At 37.2% G+C, this 18,585-nt stretch overlaps 1 long non-coding RNA gene across 1 annotated transcript in view; it reads left to right on the top strand.

The window, feature by feature from the left end:
• The window catches only part of LOC144219959 (uncharacterized), a 131,646-nt gene extending 115,552 nt beyond the window's left edge, over window positions 1–16,094 (top strand). The window contains exon 4 of the long non-coding RNA XR_013331558.1: window positions 15,956–16,094. This is a non-coding gene — a long non-coding RNA (uncharacterized LOC144219959). The remainder of the gene's footprint in view (window positions 1–15,955) is intronic.
• Window positions 16,095–18,585: the final 2,491 nt, after the last annotated feature.

Genomic DNA, 18,585 nt, shown 5'->3' with positions numbered 1-18,585 from the left:
TTTTTTTTTCCCAAGCCTCCTTTTTTTTTTTTTTTTTTTTTGCAGAATAATATTTGTATAAATACACCACATATTATTTATTTGTTCTTTTGTTGATAAACATTTGGGTCAATTCAGTTTGAGCTTTTATAAATCTATTATGTTCACATACACAAAGAAAACTAGTACCGAGCATTCATATGTTTTCACTCTCAGGTAATTATCTAGAATGGGGATGGTTGGATGGTTGAGTTCAAGGTAAATGTGTGCTTAACCTTCTGGGAAACTGATTTTATGCTGTCCCCCCAGTATGAAAAGTCTCCTGCTTCACATTCTCATTAGCCTTTGATACAGTCACTGTTTCTAAGGTAACCATTTTAGTTGGTGTGTAAGGGTAGCTCCTTGTTCAATTTAATATTTAATTGAACATTTAATATGCCTTTCTCTGATGACAAGTTATGTTGAATGCTTTTTCATGTGCCCGTTGGCCCACTGTATATCATCCTTAGTGAAGACTCTGAGTTCTTTGACTATTTTTATTGACAGGTCTTTTGTCCGGATGTTTTGTGAATATTTTCTCTCAGTCTGTGTTTGGCTATTCTTAAGAAAAAGAATAAGTGGCTATTAACTTTGAGTTTTAATATACTCATGTTTTCTTTTATAGCTATTACTCTATTTTATTCTACCTAGGAAAAATGGGCTATGACAGGATCATGAAAAATCAAATATTTTCTTTTAGAAACTTTATAGTTTTTTGTCTTTATGTCTATTGTCTATCTAAATTAGTTTTTGCATTGTGAGATGATGGTCAACATTTATTTTTTCCCATATGTATAGTCAATTGAAAAAATTATCATTTCCCGCACTGAATTACCTTGACCTCTTGTTGAAAATCATTTGACTGTATCATTGAGGCTACTTCTAAACCCTCCATTCTGCTTCAGTGATCTCTTTATCCTATCCTCAATCTGACATCCTATTATTGCAGCTGTTCTTAGAGTTAGGTAGTATAAGTCCTTCAGCTTTGTTTTGCTAGTTGAAAATTATTTTTATATTTTAGGATATTTTCAGTCTCATTTAAATTTTGAGTTAACTTGTAAATTTCTATTTAAAGTGGCTATCAGACTTTTTATTTATTTTTAAAAAATATTTTTTTTCATGTTTTTATTTATTTCTGAGATAGACAATGTGAGCAGGGGCGGGTCAGAAAGAGAGGGAGACACAGAATCTGAAACAGGCCTCAGGCTCTGAGCTGGCAGTCAGCACAGAGCCCGATGCGGGGCTCGAACCCATGAAACATGAGATCATGACCTGAGCCGTAGTCGGACGCTTAACCGACTGAGCCACCCAGGCACCCCCAGACTTTTTATTTGAATAGGCATAAGTGAAGCTGACACCATGGCAATATTGAGTTTTGCAATCCATGAACATGGTTTATCTCTACATTAATGTAGGTCTTCTCTAATTTCTCTCAGAAACATTTTTTATGTTTCTAGTGTAGAGGTTTTTAAGTTTCTAGTAAATTTATTCCAAAGTATTTTGTTTTTAAAATGCACTTATGAACAGGATAGCTTTTAAAGTTTATATCTTCTAATTATTTTTAGAAAAGAGAAATGCAATTTTTGAAAAAAAATGTCCTTTTATCCTGTGACTTTGTTAAATTTAGTTATGGGGTGTGGTATACAGTTCATAGACTTCTTAGGATTTTCTATATATGTAATTGTCAATAAATACAATGTTTTGTTCATTTTTGTTTTGCCTTATTACGTTGAATAGGACCTTTAATGTTGAAAATAAGTGGTGAGGGTGTATATCCTTTCATTCCTTTTTCCAAATCTTAGAGGGAAAACATTTAATATTTCACTGCTAACTGTGATGTTAACTGCAGGGTTTCTGTAAAGGTTCTTTATCATATTGAGAAAGTTTTCATCTAAGGTTGCTAAGAGTTTTTGTCAAGAATGGACTCTGAAGGGCTCCTGGCGTGGTTCATTTGGTTGAACGTTCGTCATCATCTCATGTTTGTGAGTTCTAGCACCACATTGGGTTCTGCCTGCTTTGGATCCTCTGTCTCCCTCTCTCTTTGCCCCTCCTCAGCTTGCACTTGCTCACTCTCTCTCAAAAATAAGCATTATAAAAGAGAAAAAAACATAATGGATTTTGAATTCTGTCAAAAGCTTTCTCTGCATATATTTCACGTCATAGGGTTTTTCATGTGTAGTCTGTTGATATAATAAAATACAGTGATTGTATACTGAATGTTTAATGAATCTTGGATTACTGAAATGAACCCCACTTGCTCTTGATTATCCATTTCATATATTCATGGATTTCATTTACTAATATTTTGTGAAGGATATTTGTATCTATATGTCAAGTATGATGGATATTGGTTTACAGTTTTCTTGTAATGTCTTGGAGTTTTCAAATAAGTTTTAAGGCTGGAATAAGCAAGTTGTGAAGTGTTTTCTTCTTTCTTTTCTGAACGAGCTTGCATAAGATTATTATTATTGTAACCTCACACGTTTGATAGAATTCACCAGTAAATCCAGGATGATCTTTCTATTCTGTTTCAGAGATTTTCTCCCTTCCTTTCCATCCTCCCTAACAATCCCAGACTTTGATCTTCTCAAGCTTATAAGATTATGTCTTCTTAGTTCTAGCCTCTCGATGCCAAATGGACAGGAGATAACTTAAGTGATAAGCCATATAAAGGTAAGTTTTACCTTGTGCACTTCTCTGCTTTGGTTTCCAATCCTCTCCAATCACTTTTGTCTGCTTTTGGTCACTCGCCAGTGCCTCCAAATAGTATTTTGATATTTAAATAATTTTGAGAATTTACAATTATCTAGGGAAAGTTTAGTCTATTATAAACTACTCCCCTTTTGAAAGTCAAATCAATTTGTATCCTAAAAATCTTTCTAGCTCCTAAAGCTAACCTATACTTAGGAGTAGCTTGTTTCATGAAGTAGTGAACTAAGTGAATCTGGAATATTCAAACCTATCACTTGGTTATTTAGCCCAGAGAGTATACAGCACATACTGCTAATAGAAATGAGTTTCGGATTAGATGAAAACTGGATGGGGTATACCATGTATTCATCACTTCAAATTATGTCTGAAGATCTGGATATTTTCTTACAATCAGCAAAATATTTTAAGTACTTGTTAGAGAATTTAACCTTGGCCTCAGTGCCACTAAAAGTTATTAAAAATTTTGCTGAAAGAAGTTGTATTTATGTATTTTTAAAAAAATGGGATGCCATCCACACATACCTTCATGGGTCACCTGAAAGTAAACCAAGGGCAGTATAGCTTTTGAGTACAGATTATGGGATTACATTGCCCAGATTTGAACATGAACTCTGCTGCTTTCCGCCTGGGTGATCTGGGACAAATTACTTAAATTTTATGTATTCAGTTCTCTAATTTATAAAATAAGGATGAGAATAATAATCCTCAGAGTTGTTATAGTCAATGTGTAATACATGATGCGTGCTAGGAAAGTTTCTGGCATCTAGAAATTATTTAAAATGTTACGTATTATAACCAGAGATCTCAGTTCCTGAACCCAATTATGTTCTTGTTTCATAGACCTGCTTTCCATTATACTATCACTTTGCAGTAAGGCTCAACAAGAAAGTCTTACAAACTTCTTAGGAGCAGGTAGTGACATTATCTCCATTTTATAGATGAAGAAACAGATGCTTAGAGAGGTTTGTAGTTTGTCCAGGGCTGTTTTATCAGTAATAATCCCTCATACCCAGACCTGCATACCCAGACGTGTTAACTACTTGACCATGTTTTATTTGGCCTGATCAACCTCAAGCATGAGCGAGCATAGACCGGCCTGTTATGCAACTACAAGTAATCGTTAGACTCCATTTTTGTGGTTCGCATTTATGTTCTTATGACTTTGGGGGATGTGCTTAAGTCTTCTGCTCAGGGTTAAAACACATTTAATGGGGTTTCGGTGAGCTAATGTTAGCGCAAACTTACTTTGACAGGTAGAAAATAAAATCATTACTATTTTTATCACTCTCATTATTACTTCTGATAATTAATAACTGTAGTGGTTGTGAACCTGGTAGAATGATATGACTGGAAAACCCCATGAAAGGACACTTAATTTTCCCTCTTCCACTCAGGTGGGATTTATCTAACTTCTCCCAGTCAGATAAGAATGTCTCCTGTCACAAGCATCCAAAATGTCAGCTGACCCACTGTCCTGGTTTGCCCAGGAGTTAGGAGTTTTTCCAGATGGGATTTTCATTGCTAAAATTGGGAAAGTCCTGGGCAGTTTGGAACAAGATGGTAACCCTGTAGATGAACCCTAACCTCTTCAGACTAGTTTTTGTCTTCTACCTTTGCTGTATCTACTGGGTGGAGGCAGAGACAGCTGGTTACTGTTTTTAAAAATAACAACCCTTCACTTACCTGAAGACTGTTACCATATCATTTTTCTCACTCTTTACCCCTTTGGCCAACCAACAGGCTTTTACCAAGAGACTCATTTCACCTGGTGTATTGTACTCACTTTTCTGAGTGATGTAAATCAAACAGGGTGCAAAATCTATGTCCTGCGGGAACTAAATAAGGGGGGCTTCCAGTTCCTTTTACTTTTGCCCATAGGCCTTGTTTACCACCTCTCTAAATATCTGTATTGATTTAGTTTGAACATTGTGAAAATGCACCGTGTCTCTTGTTATTGGTGGAGACCAGAAATGTGTACAATACTCAACTTTTAGGTGACTGTTCCATGCTGGATAGAATGAGACCCCATAGGAGCTGTGAAGACCCTTCTTCTAATTTCATATTCACGTCTTGTGTCTGCTTTAAATCCATTTTAAGTCATTAACATGTTGTAGCAGATGCTGGCTTGCCTGGAAGCTCTTTACACCACTGTCAGCAGAGCTCATTATAGCAAGGAGCAGGATTGTGCATCAGCTACTTTGCTTTGTATTAACCTCTGTGGTTTGAAGTACAAAAATTATACTTGACTGATGTTTACAAATAGCTTTCACAACAAAAACAAACTGCATAATTCTAACCATCAACTAACCCTCTCCCATATGCCATCTGCCTTTTATTAAATGGCATTTGGACTACTTTCTCTAGAGAAAAACAAATTCACCCCTTGCCAATTACTCTTCCACACATATTAGTGAAGGAATTCAAGCCCATGTCACAGTGACCTTATTTCTTGATTTGAATCTTTTCACCATTTAAACAGAGGAAATATTTCCTTAAAACAGGTGTTTAGAAATTTCTGGGGAACTCTAATAGCTTACAAAGAAATGAGTTCACTTTGTGCTTGTATCCTAGGCCCTGGAAATACTTAACCGTTTAGTGTTTTGTTTTTGAAATACAGTATCATTTATGGTCTAGACACTACAGACAGCTGTTCAAATTCAATTCAAATGGGCCCTGTTTCTGCCATATTTTTTTTTCTTTTTTGTTTTTAGCATGTCTAGCTAAATCTCTGAGTAATCTTGGCCCGAGTCCTTAAACAGGGATTAGAAACTGCCAATTGTTGATTTTCTTTTCTTTTAAGGTACATACCAGTGAGAAATTTTCTACAAAAGTTTGGCTATTAGCTTTAAGCAAATAATTTTCAATAATTGTTTATTTTTCTTTATTATGGCAGCCAGTCAGTATGCCAGTATTTAGGGAAATTAATAATAGTTAACATGGTAGTTGACCTTGAAATATAATCTCTTTTAAAAATAAAGGTTTGGATCTCTCTCCTCCCTGTTGACCACATTGTATATTCCCACACTGGAAACTACAGTTGCTTTCATGTTTGAGGAAACAGGGTCATTTGAACTATAAACATTATATAAACACGTTTTTCTGTTCTTGTTGATATATTTGTGTAAATTTCATTAGGCCTGGCAATATTATTAGAGTCTAGAAGTTTTTCCTAACTGTGGGTCACTAGTTAATTCATGAAAAGAATAGTAAAAATTTGGATATGTTGCTTTAACATATAGCCATGGAGGTTTGAGTTATAGTACATTTGAGAACTATTTTTAGATTAATTTACATTTGTTTCTGAGGCATTGGGAACTGTAAGATTATACATATATTTTATATATTTGGATCAAGGCTTAGAACCGCCTTGATCTCTTACGCTTAGTGTAAGAGACCAGAGAGTCTGTGCATTGCTTTGCAATGCTAGCACAGTTTTGTTTTGAAAAAGCTGTTTTTACCTTGAATGAGGCAAGCATAGCCATTTTGTATCTCCTATTCATTGAGAGGGAAATTCCCTACCTCTGTTGTCAATAGATCTCCCCTCATGGTTTTTGCTTTTCATTGTGGGGAGGCAAGTAATTAACTCTATTATGATTAGTTCCACACATTTGCACTAATACTCCCATTTTTCTTTTGAAATGTCATAACTTATAGTTTGAGTTTTGACAAATACATACAATAATGTAACTACCATCACAATAAAAATATAGAACAATTCTATTACTCTACTATTAACAGTGTAAACTGAAAGTTTACTGCCTCATACATTCAGTTGAGAAATATTTGGACTTGACTGGGCCAGGTACATAAACAAGGACAAAGAATCCCAAATGATTAATCTCTGCATTTTCTTACCATACTAATTATGAGGTTATAATGATCATGGTGGTTAAAAATCACTGTGTGCCATGCATTATGTTAAACACTTTATATGCATACTGCATTCAACCCTACTGATAATCCAAGAGCTATCAGCTATATTTTTCTATATGTGATACAGAGCATAGGGAGATTAACATTCTGTCCATAATACGGCCAGAAGGTGGTGGAGGTAGGGTTACCACCCATCTGGTTGCTAAGTGTATGTTCTCAAGCCAGGATGTTACCCTCCTGACTTTCAGTAGTGCCAGTGATATTTAAAGGACTTGATCTTTCCTTGATATTCCTAATCTAATCCTCATGAACAACTGAAAAAACACTGAATACACTAAAATTAATACTCACCAGTTATTTAATTGACTCAACCTATATTTATTGGATGCTTACAATAGAGTAGGCATTGACTATATAGCAGTGAGTGAAAGACCAGAATCTATGCCCACCTGGAACTTTCTTCTAGACAATAAATGAAACTGAGTGCAGTATGTGGTATGTATGTGAAGTATAGAGTGCTATGGAGAAAGAAAAGTGGAGAAGGGGGAGAAGGAATATTGAGGGGATGTGTCCATTTCTATCATGGTGGTCCACTGAAAACCTAACATCTGAGTAAATACTTGGAGGAAGAGAAGAGTAGTAAACCCTTTGGACATCTGCATTCAACCCTACTGATAATCCAAGAGGTATCACCTGTATTTTTCTATATGTGATACAGAATACAGGGAAATTGGGCAAGATTGAACATCTAGGGCAAGAAAGTTTCAGATCCTGGGATTGGCAAGTATAAAGGCTCATGTTTGTGCCTGACTTGTCTAAAGAACAGAATGCAGGGTAGTTAGGGGGAAAGTGAGGTTTCTATCACAATTGCTTTAGCTGTTCTTCTGAAAATTGATTAAAAAGGGGCAACATGGGAGTAGTCCATCCAGTTAGAAGGCTTTTGTGACTGGTGAGAGATGATGGTGGCTCAGATAAGGTGTTGGCAGGGGAGGGAGTGAGAAGTGTCAGGATTTGGGATATATTTTGAAAGTGGAGCCCTCATCTTTTGCTGATGGATGTGCAATAAATTGAGAAATGAATGATGAACCCAGGGGTTTCGGTCTAAGTAAAAAATTCAACAGACTATATGGATTTGATTTCTAGGAAAAATATATATCATTCATGTTTTAGAAGCACCTGAATGGACTGAAAAATTTGAAATTATATTTATTGGCATTTTTTTAAAAGTTTAATTATTTTGAGTGAGAACAGGGGAGGGAGCAGAGAGAGAGAGAGAGAGAGTCTCAAGCAGGCTCCATGCCATCAGTGCAGAGTCCGGCACAGGCTGAACCCATGAACTGTGAGATCATGACCTGAGCCGAAATCCAGAGTCGGACGTTAAACTGAGCCACCCAGGCACCCCTATTGGCATGGATTTAAAATATTTAAAATTTGAAACAATCCTCCTAACTAACACTAATCTATAATAGACACATCATTTGATGTTACTTTTCCAGGTGTTATAGACAGACTCGTATAAAAAACCTTCTTTCCATTTAGGTAGTCTAGAATGCAAGCTGCAACAAAGAAATGCATAAACAAACCTTTTGGTCCTTGGCACATTTTCCATCTAGATTCTTTAATAGGAAACATGTTTTTCTTGATCAAGCCTGACTACTTTTTTAGTGGTTTGATCTCTCCAATATATGAAGCTTTTTGTATCTGAAACCATGAAAAGTTTATATACTTTTGGCCATAACCAGAGGACTAGGCAAACAGTGTAGAGAGCTTTATTGTCCTAACAGATCAGGGCATAGCTTATTCAATTTATGAGCACTGGGAAATGATAATACATATAAGTGACACTGATTTGTAAGTAAATTAAATAATGAAAATTGAGTAATCATTTAATGTTTGAAGTAATGAGGACTTTTATGTCTGGACTCCATCTCAACATGTCAGTGTCCTTATCATGCTTTAGAATGACTTCAATAGCATGCTTACCTCCTATGACTCCTTTACCGAGTTGCCCTATGGTTTGCTGAAATCTTCCTAGAACATAACTCTCATTATTCCATCCCCCTCCTTTAGGAACCAAGATACAAGTCCAAGCTCATTTGTTCAGTATTCATGATCAGACATCTATATTTTTTTCTATCCCACTTGTTTTGTTTACTTTCCAGTACTTGCCATCGAGTCAAGACCAGCTCACTATCGTCTGTGTTATGCATACACACATGGCTCTTTCCTTTCTCCATGTTCTTTCTCATTGTCTATGCCCTCTAAGCTCTTCAACTAGTGGTATACTTGTTGATTCAGTCAATAGATATTTACTGAACACTTGCCAGGTACAAGGAACAACATGAGCGTCTATATAACATGTGTGTCTCTTTGCATGTTTTGTTGCTGGACCGATTCTCATCGTGTCCTCTGCCCTGTAGGAATTGCCTCAGTAATTCCACGTCTCCTGTAGGCTGAATGATTCTGTGGTCCAGGAACTGCATCTGTGGTACCTACAAAATTCATCATGATCTTTTACAGCCACCTATATTTGTGAATATAAAGCCGGGTCTTTGTTAGCTAGGTCTAATAACAATAAAAATGTAGTAGCTAGTATTTATCAAACACTGTGTAAAACTCTATTCTAATCAGTTTACATATATTAACCTGGTGAATGCTTGTGACATGATAAAAATATTAGCTCAAATACAGTGATGAAGTATTGAAAACCCTATCATACAATTATAATCTCTGAAGTCAGTTAGTGTAGCCCATAGGAGCAATCTACTTGCCTAACCCAGTGTGTAGCTGGATGCCGTGGGTACTGAATGGCTTATAAGCAATATTGCTATAGTGATCTTAGCTTTCTTCTGTGTCCTCCAGAAATTTCATCAGCAAGCCTTCAGTGTCTCACCTACATTAGGTAAAACTTTTTGTTAATGTTTATTTCTTTTTGAGAGAGAGGGCAAGCAGGGGAGGGGCAAAGAGAGAGGGAAACAGAGGATCTGAAGTGGGCTGTGCACTGACAGCAGCAAGCTGGGTGTGGAGCTTGAACTCACAAACCGTGAGATCATGACTTGAGCCAAAATCAGACACTCAACTGACTGAGCCACCCAAATGCCCCTTAGATAAAACTCTTGAAAGACAACCAATGGAATGAAGCCTAGCGGTAAACTTCCAAAGACTTCTTTTCAGTTGCAATTAGTCCACCAATTAATTTTGTGGAATTCATCTTTTAGCTAGTGAAGATTTTCTAAGTGCTGTGTATTAGGGTTCTCTAGAGAAATGCATATCTGTATATATATACACACACACACATATATGGAGATTTATAATAGGAGTTGGCTCGTGGTCATGGAGGCTGAGTAGTTCCTAAGTCTTGCTGTCTGCAAGCTAGGGAGCCAAGAAAGCCCATCATGTAATTCAATCCAAATCTGAATGCCCTTGAACTAGAAGCCTGTCCAAGGGTATGAGAAGATGGATGTCCCAATTTAGGCAGAGAACAAATCCTCCCTTCCTCTGCCTTTTTGTTTTATCAGGCTCTCAATGGATTGGATCATGTGCACCTACCTTGGTGAAGGTGATCTTTGCCTTCAATCACTCAGGCTAGTGATTGAAATGCTAATCTCTTCCAGAAATACCCTCACAGACACACCCACAAATGTTTTACTACCTATCTGGGCATCTCCTTCCCGCGCTGGGTTGACACACAAAGTTCACCATCACAAAGTGCATCTCTTGTCGACTTGAGACCCATACCTACCTCCTAAGACCACACTTAATCTCAAAGTAAAGACAATAAGGTGGCCGGTCATATAGTTCCACCTAATAGGACACAACTGTCCTGTGCACAACCCAAAACAGACTCCTTCATGAGAGAGGAAGTAAAGTCCTTGAATGATGTTTTCTCTTTTCCTGAACTTTGACAGGGTTCATCTATTTCTGGAGCCCCCCTTTGCTAGTTTTTGCATCGTTCGCCAGACTCTGGTCTCTCTGTACCTCTCCAATTCCCTGTGACTCCTATTGATATGAATCACAATTCCATGATCACAATTGCACATTCTTGTCACGTAGAAAGATATTTCTTCTGGACATAGATTGGGGTTGGGCAGAATTCAGGATTGCTGGGAGAGAGATCAATAATCTTAGGAAATAACCCTGCACAGCATACCCGGCAGGTTCTTAGTTGTAAGCAATGAGACGTTTATTAAGGGTATTGCTTAGCTCACAGAGTCTCGGAAGGGCTGCAAAGCCATGAGTAGGTGTCTGCTCTCACTCCCTCTGATTACCACAAGTGACACTTTGCAGTGCAGCTGTTTCTGCATCAGGAATTTGAGCTTATAGTCTTTGCTGCTACAGACATTGCCAGGGAGGGAGAATGTGAACTTCCTAGACCTTTGCTCTCCTGTGTCCTAGTTCCGGAATTTAAGTCTGGTGCTTTGATTGGCAGAGTCAGTGTTACATACCTCACCCTGGGGGCAAGGGAGGGGGAGGTTGGGGAAATAAGTACCCAACATATTCAACTCCTTGTGCTCTTGGATCTCAGCCAAGACTGAAGAAGTGGGGCATTCATTCCCCAAACATATAAAGGAGTTCAGATTCATCTATTTTACGTGCCCGATGTCCACTACAGACAGTAAAAAGACAGAAAAAAGAAATTCCAGCTACATCTCCTTTGTCTAGGATCATCTATGTAAGTGAAAGCAGGCGGCCCATAAACCTTGGTATTCTCTGCAGTTATTGTTGAGAGAGAATACCACTACCAATGTTCAAATGTAGAATGTGAGGCTTGGAAAGTCTGTTACTTGTCTGAAGTCACACACTCACAAGATAGAACTCAAGTCTCTGCTTAAAAAAATCTGTATTCTCTCCAATGTGCTCTTCTGGGAGTGTTCTTTTGTATATTGACACGTATGTATGAGGTAGATATTGGCACTAACAATCTAGCAGTTTTGAACACCTACAAAGGACTGATAATTTCATTGAAATCACGTCTAATTTTGCCAACAACCTTTACAGATGTCATTAGGCTCATTTTATAGGAGTTTGAGAAAATTAAGTTCAGAGGTATGTAACTCACTTAATGGGCATGTAGTGAAAGATACAGAATATATTTTATGCTTAAATGCTCCTCAAAATTAATGCTTTTACAGCTTTTCCCATCTGATCAATTAGAGTGATATCTTGAAGTATTATTTCATCTTAAAAGGAAAATGTCATAGTTCTCAAGTTTAAAATTTATTTCCAGACAAACACGTTAACATTTGGTTGTATGCGAAATTTGAAAAACATTTTAGAATAAGGATAATTTCTACTCTTGTCTAGAAGTGTTTATTATTTGATACATATATTTAATTGCAAAAAGAATAAATGCATGGAATAAAAAACAAATGTATATAGGGAGTAAAAATTCCTGCTCTCTCTAAAGATAACTACATAAAATCATTCTGGCTTCAGCATTTCTGGGGTTTATTTCTTATATTTAATAATATGTCTATAAAGGTCCTATTTATTGATTTGTCAGCTTTAGACATTATTAATTCCCTTTATAAAATAGGAAGAATTTAGCTAATTAGATTCTCCTACCTTTTCCTCTTCACCACATTTTTGTATACTTAATATACTATGTATTCTATTAAATTTCCTTTATAACTTAATCTCTGAAACTTCTTGATCCTGAACTAGTTTATTCCTTCTCTTACTTACATTTTATCCTGCTTTTCTGGATCTTTGTGTCTCTTAGCTGTATCTTTTTACATTGCTAACTTTTACAAATGTTGCATTTTGTTCTGATTTGTTTATTTAGTTCTTATTTGTTATTTAGTTCTTATTTCAGTAACCTCTACACCCAAGGAGAGGCTTGAACTCATAACCCTGAGGTTAATAAGAGTCCCCCATTCTACCAACTGAACCAGCCAGGCATATGCTTTATTTATTTAGTTTTCTGTGCCTTCACAGTAGTTTATTTTTAAGATTGAAAAACAATAAATATTTGCCATTGTTGTTAATAGCCCGACAATAGGGGAAGGAATGAGTTGTCCCAGAACTTGTACCACTCAGAGAATTAAGTTAGTGGTAAATGGATTCTCTCCTACTTCGTTAAATGCCCAAAATCCTTTCATAGTTAAGTTTGCCTTGGATATAGACCATGATTTTCTTNTTCCCCCCCCCCCCCCCCCGAATTAAGAAAAGAAACATATACTTTTGGATGGCTCAGTCAGTTGTGCATCTGACTCTGGTTCAGGTCATGATCTGGCAGTGAGTTCAAGCCTCACATGATGCCGAACACAGCTTTGGATCCTGCTTTGGATCCTCCGTCCCGCACCAGCCTTGTGCACGCGCGCGCTCTGTCTCAAAAATAAACATTAAGAAAAAAATCTACTTTCACCTCATTACCAAGAGAACTCAACTTCTTCATATGAATTATTTAAATGAATTGTCTTTCCTTCTGAACACCTGCCCCTTGGCTTTAACTGACTTGCTGTTGAGAAAGCAGCGAGAAAGCTCGCTCCCCAAGATACCACACCGAGTGGAATTTTACCCTGAGGAGGATACCATTTCTTTTGCTAACTCATCTCTGCTTTAGTGTCCATGCACACACTCCTCCCACGTTTTTGTGTGCGTGGAGGAGACGTGTGCAGAGGTGATCTGGCCCAGCTGTTGCCACCCTGCCCCGTTATCTGTAGGTTGATTACTGCCTCTCATTCCCCTTTCTAACTCTGCCACACCTGCCCTCACGGTCAAGGGGAAAGGTGCCCACATCCGCTTGGTCTTTGCCTGCACTTCAGCTTCCTCTACGCTGCCTACCTGAAACTGAGATTCCATCTGTTATCTCACTTCTGGTAATTTGTCATTTCTCTGGTATGCTGATAGGATTTCCGCCCTCTCAGAACTGTGATGAATTTATTCCATTTCTTTACATCATTACTGACATTTCACTGGAATTTTGAGAAAATAGTTAACTTACATAACAGGATTTTTGTCTTGAACCAAAAGCTCTTCTACTTCAGTTGTTTTTTTTTTTTTAAATTACAAAAAAGGCACACTACTTGAGACAACTTTCAAAAAAGTTATAGTTATTATTAGGCCTTGAATATGGATGCAAGAGGGAGTATAATATATTTTATAAAGGATTTCATTTATAATTTAGCCAGAAGGTAAACCTAAAGGGCAAATTTCAGTTACTTGAATGTTTGCTCAACTCAACTACCCCATTCTTCAAAGATTTAAGCTATATGTAGCATCACTGAATTTTGTTATGATTTATTTTAGTCCTAGAGCTTGGAAGGTATTTTGTCTTTATGGATATTAATTGTCCTATCCGTGTAATAATCTGTCCTCCTCTCTTGGGTAGCTTTTCAGTCTCTTTGCCTCTGGTCTTTAGTGATTTCACTGAAGTATGCCTTGGGTGGATGTATTTATATGTATCCTGCTTGGGATTAAACATATGATCTTGGAATCTTATGACTCATGTCTTTCATAAACCCTGGAAAATTTTATTTCTATCTCATTATTGCCTCTCTGACATTATCTCTATTCTCTTGTTTTAAAAATAATGTAGGACATATTTTGGATTTTCTCATTCTGTCTCTGGGTCTCTTTTTCATCTACTTGCTGTGCCAGATAAGAGTAGTTTATTCAGCTGTATTTGTCATTCCCAGTGTTCTCTTTAGCTGGGTCACTTCTACATTAAACTTTTTCATTTAGTTTTACATTTTAATAGGGATTTAAAAAAAAAAGTTCTGAAACTTCCATTTGGTTCTTTTTCAAAGTTCCTCTATCTTAATATATCATTTTTTAAAGTTTATTTATTTTGAGAGAGAGCATGCAAACAAGGAAGCGGCAGAGAGGAGAGAAAGAATCAATCCCAAGCAAGTTCTGTGCTGTCAGGGCAGAGACTGACAAGGGGCTCCATCCCACAAACCACAAGATCATGGCCTGAGCCATGATCAGGAGTCTTGGATGTTTAACCAACTGAGCCACTCAGCTGCCCCTTAATATGTCACTTCTAATGTCTTTGAGTCTTTCTATTATATATTTAGTCAACTTGAACATACTCAGTTCCTAGTTGTATCAGAGTCTGTATTTTATGTGCATGGAGATCCTAGTAATGCTGCTGGCTTTACTGCCTCTTGTTCATATGATTGTTCTGCATTTCTGAATTCTGGATTGTGGCTTCATCAGGAGCAGGGCCTCATCTGTGAGAATCCAGGTCTAACGGCTGGTCCTTCTGGAGGAGCTCTGGGTTTGTTTTCATCAAGCATCCCAAGTTTAGTACTGATTTTATGTTGATTTTTTAAAAAATGTTTTATTTATTTCTGAGAGAGAGACAGCATGAACAGGGGAAGGTCAGAGAGAGAGGGAGACACAGAATCTAAAACAGGTTCTAGGCTCTGAGCTGTCAGCAAAGAGCCCAATGTGGGGCTCAAACCCACGAACTGTGAGATCATGACCTAAGCCCAAGTCGGACGCTTAACCGACTGAGCCACCCAGGTGCCCCGATTTTATGTTGATTTTTAATATTAATTTCTCATTGTAGGGTTCCCAGACCCCATTGAATATTATACTTTCAAATCCCAAACCCATGGGAGTTATTACTGTATACCGAGGAATTCTCAGAGGAGATTACTCTTCCTATCCAGAGCCTAGACCAAGATCGTTATGCTTTCTTGCAGTCTTCTTGTGTTATTGGCTGGATTATTATTTTCTAACTGCTAGAAGGAGTATAGTCTTTTGAGTGCCCTGATGTTCTGTGAGGTTCTTACAATTTCTTACTCCTTGAAAGCCAGGCCATATTTTCTGTCTGCAAAGTAGGCATTAGAATTCAGGCTCTTAAAAATGGAAGTGAACAGGGGCGCCTGGGTGGCTTAGTCCGTTAAGTGTCCGACTTTCGCTTAGGTCATGATCTCGCGGTTCTTGGGTTTGAGCCCCGCGTCGGGCTTTGTGCTGACAGCTCAGAGCCTGGAGCCTATTTCAGAGTCTGTGTCTCCCTCTCTCTCTGACCCTCCCCTGCTCGCGCTGTCTCTCTCTCTCCTAGAAATAAATAAAAACAAAAATTAAAAAAAAAAAAATGGAAGTGAACACACACAACCCCACAAGAGGTAGTTTCAGGTTAAAAAGTTACCATTTTGGTTTTCAATTTTTTCTCTAGGCATTTTTGGGGTGTCAGACTCCACCTATTTCCTTACAAATTTGCCCTGTATGTTAAAAGATGCAGGTAGCTTTTAGCCAGAATTTCTAGGTGTTTTGCAATTGGAGGTTGGTGATTTCTATTTTATTTTTCAGATTGTCTTTTCTGGCATTTTTCAGGAGAAGGAAGTATGTTATTATTTATTTTTTTCTTTAATGTTTTTTATTTCTTTTTGAGAGACAGGGACAAGCAGGGGAGGAGCAGAAAGAGGAGGAGACACAGAATCTGAAGCAGGCTCCAGGCTCTCAGCTGTCAGCGCAGAGCCCGACATGGGGCTCTGACCTACCAACCATGAGATCGTGACCTGAGCTGAAGTTGGATGCTTAACCAACTGAGCCACCCAGGTGCCCCAAGAAAGTGTGTTATTTACTTTTAAATAAGTAATTTTTAAATTACATAAAAAACATAGTTTCAAAAGAATAGTTTTCCTTCTCAAATTGTTTTGATCTTGTCATTTTCGCGTCCTCTCTTTTCTGAATTAAAATTGTATTCTGAAGCAGAAATGAGCAGCAAAATATCAAATTTGAAATCATAACAATTTCACAGTTTTAATGGTGATTCATTCTTGGCAAAATATCCATAGTTATTTCAATTGTGAATTACTTTAATAAATACCTTCCCATATGGAAGAAGACAGCCTTATTTTTTAAAAACAAGGCATATTTTTAAAAATTACAATAATGTTTTTAACAGCTTTTTGAAGTATAACCAACACACACAGAGCTGCACATACCTAATACGTTTTGGACCTATACACACCGTGAAACTGTCATAATCAAGACAGTGAAGATATTCATCAGCCCCAACGTGTTTTCATCCTCCTCTGTAATTTCTTACTCCAGCCCCTACCCATGACTCGACTCTGTGTCCAGGCAACTACTGATCTCCTTAGTGGTACTATAGATGAGTGTGAATTTTCTAAAGGTAAATAAGTAGATACAGTAAATACTCTTATATGTCTCTCTTTTTTCCCCTCATCACAGTAATTTTGAGATTTGTGTTCTGTGTCAGTAGTTTATTCTTTTTTTTGATGAGTTGTATTCCATCATACTAATATATCACAATTTGTTATCCATTCACCTGCTGATGAGCATTTGATGTCTTTCCGGTTTGGGCTCCAAAATTAAAGCTGCTATCAACATTTATGTGTAAGTCTCTGTAAGAACACATGGAGGTAGCAAGCATATCCATTGGTTGTAAAATGTGAGAAAGAGTCAGGCATGGCTTCAAGATTTCTGGCCTGAGCAATAGCAATAATGTATTTGGCATGGATTGAAAGGCAGAAAGCCGCAGGAGAGACAGGTTTTGCTGTGGGTGGGTGTGAATAGAATTCAGTAGTTTGGGTTTTGACATACTGAGTTCAAGATATCACTTAGAAATCTAGATAAAAATCAGGAATAAGTTCTTGGATGACTCAGTCTGATTATTGTTAGCATGGTATATATTTTTCTTTTAATCTGTATGTGTCTTTAGAGTTAAGGGGGGATTTCTTGTAGACAACATATAGTTGTGTCTTGTTTGTTTGTTGTTGTTTTATTAATGATTCACTTGACAACCTGTCTTGTAATTGGTGCATTTAGAGCATTGATGTTCAAAATGGTTATTAATATATTTGGGTTAATATCTGCTGTAGTCACTATTGTTAACCGTTGCCCTTGTTCTTTTTATTGTTTTTTTGTTTTTGTCTTTTTCTGGTTTTTCTTGGTTTTAATTGTGCATTTTATGATTCCATTTTCTCTCCTTTGCATACTGATTGTGCTTTTCTTTTTTTGTGTTTGCCCTAGAGTTTGCAATACATATCAAAGCTAATCTAAGTTTACTTTTAAATAACTTTGAGTAGCCTGAATACTTTATCGTTACAAAATAATCCTAATTTCTCCCTTCTTCCATGTATCATTGCTGTTATTTACTCACTTATATATAAGCATGCCTAGTAGATACACACATGAGATATATGCGTGAGCATATATAACCAATTATATGGTTGGTATTATACCAAACTCTCTTATCTCCTAGATCAATTAATAAGAATAAACTTTTATTTTATCTGATATTCCTTCTTTGATGCTTTTTCATTACTTTATGTAGACCTGAGTCTCTGACAGATTATTTTCCGTCTCTGGAGAACTTTAACATATCTTACAAGACAGGTCTGCTGGTAACAAAGTCCCTCAATTTTTGTCTGAATAGGTCTTTTTTTCTCCTCTACATTTGAAGAATAATTTCACCAGGTACTGAATTCTATGGTGGTGGGTTTTTTTCCTCCTCCCACTTTAAATTTCTCATCCCACTCTGTTGCTTGTGTGGTTTAAAAGGGGAAGTTGGATATAATTCTTCCTCTACAGGTATTTTCTAAACTCCGGCTTCTTTCAGGATTTTTTTTTTTTTTTAATTTTTGAAAATGAAATGGCTAGGTGTAGGGTTGTTTTGTTTTGCATATATTGTGTTTAGTATACTTGGAGCCTTCTGGATTTATGATTTATGATTTGCATGTTCATTCTGACATGAACTTTGGGGAATTCTCAGACATTATTGTTTTTAATTTTTTTTTTAAGAGAGAACATGAAGTGGGGAGAGGGGCAGAGTAGGGGGAGGGAGAGAGAGTGAGAGACCGAGAGAGAGAGAGAGAGAGAGAGAGAGAGAGAGAGGAGAGAAAGAGAATCTTAAGCATGCACCACATTCAGTGTGGAGCCAGACAGAGGGCTCAGTCCCATAATCCTGAGATCACGACGGGAGCCAAAATCAAGAGTGGGACCCTCAACCAACTGAGCCACCCAGGCACCCCAGTCATTATTTTAAATATTGCTTCATTC

The sequence above is a fragment of the Crocuta crocuta genome, unplaced genomic scaffold (assembly GCF_008692635.1).
Source record: "Crocuta crocuta isolate KB4526 unplaced genomic scaffold, BGI_CrCroc_1.0 scaffold189, whole genome shotgun sequence".
NCBI lineage: Eukaryota > Metazoa > Chordata > Mammalia > Carnivora > Hyaenidae > Crocuta > Crocuta crocuta.
Note: the sequence above shows the minus strand (reverse complement) of the source record. Positions and strands in the feature narration are given on the sequence as shown.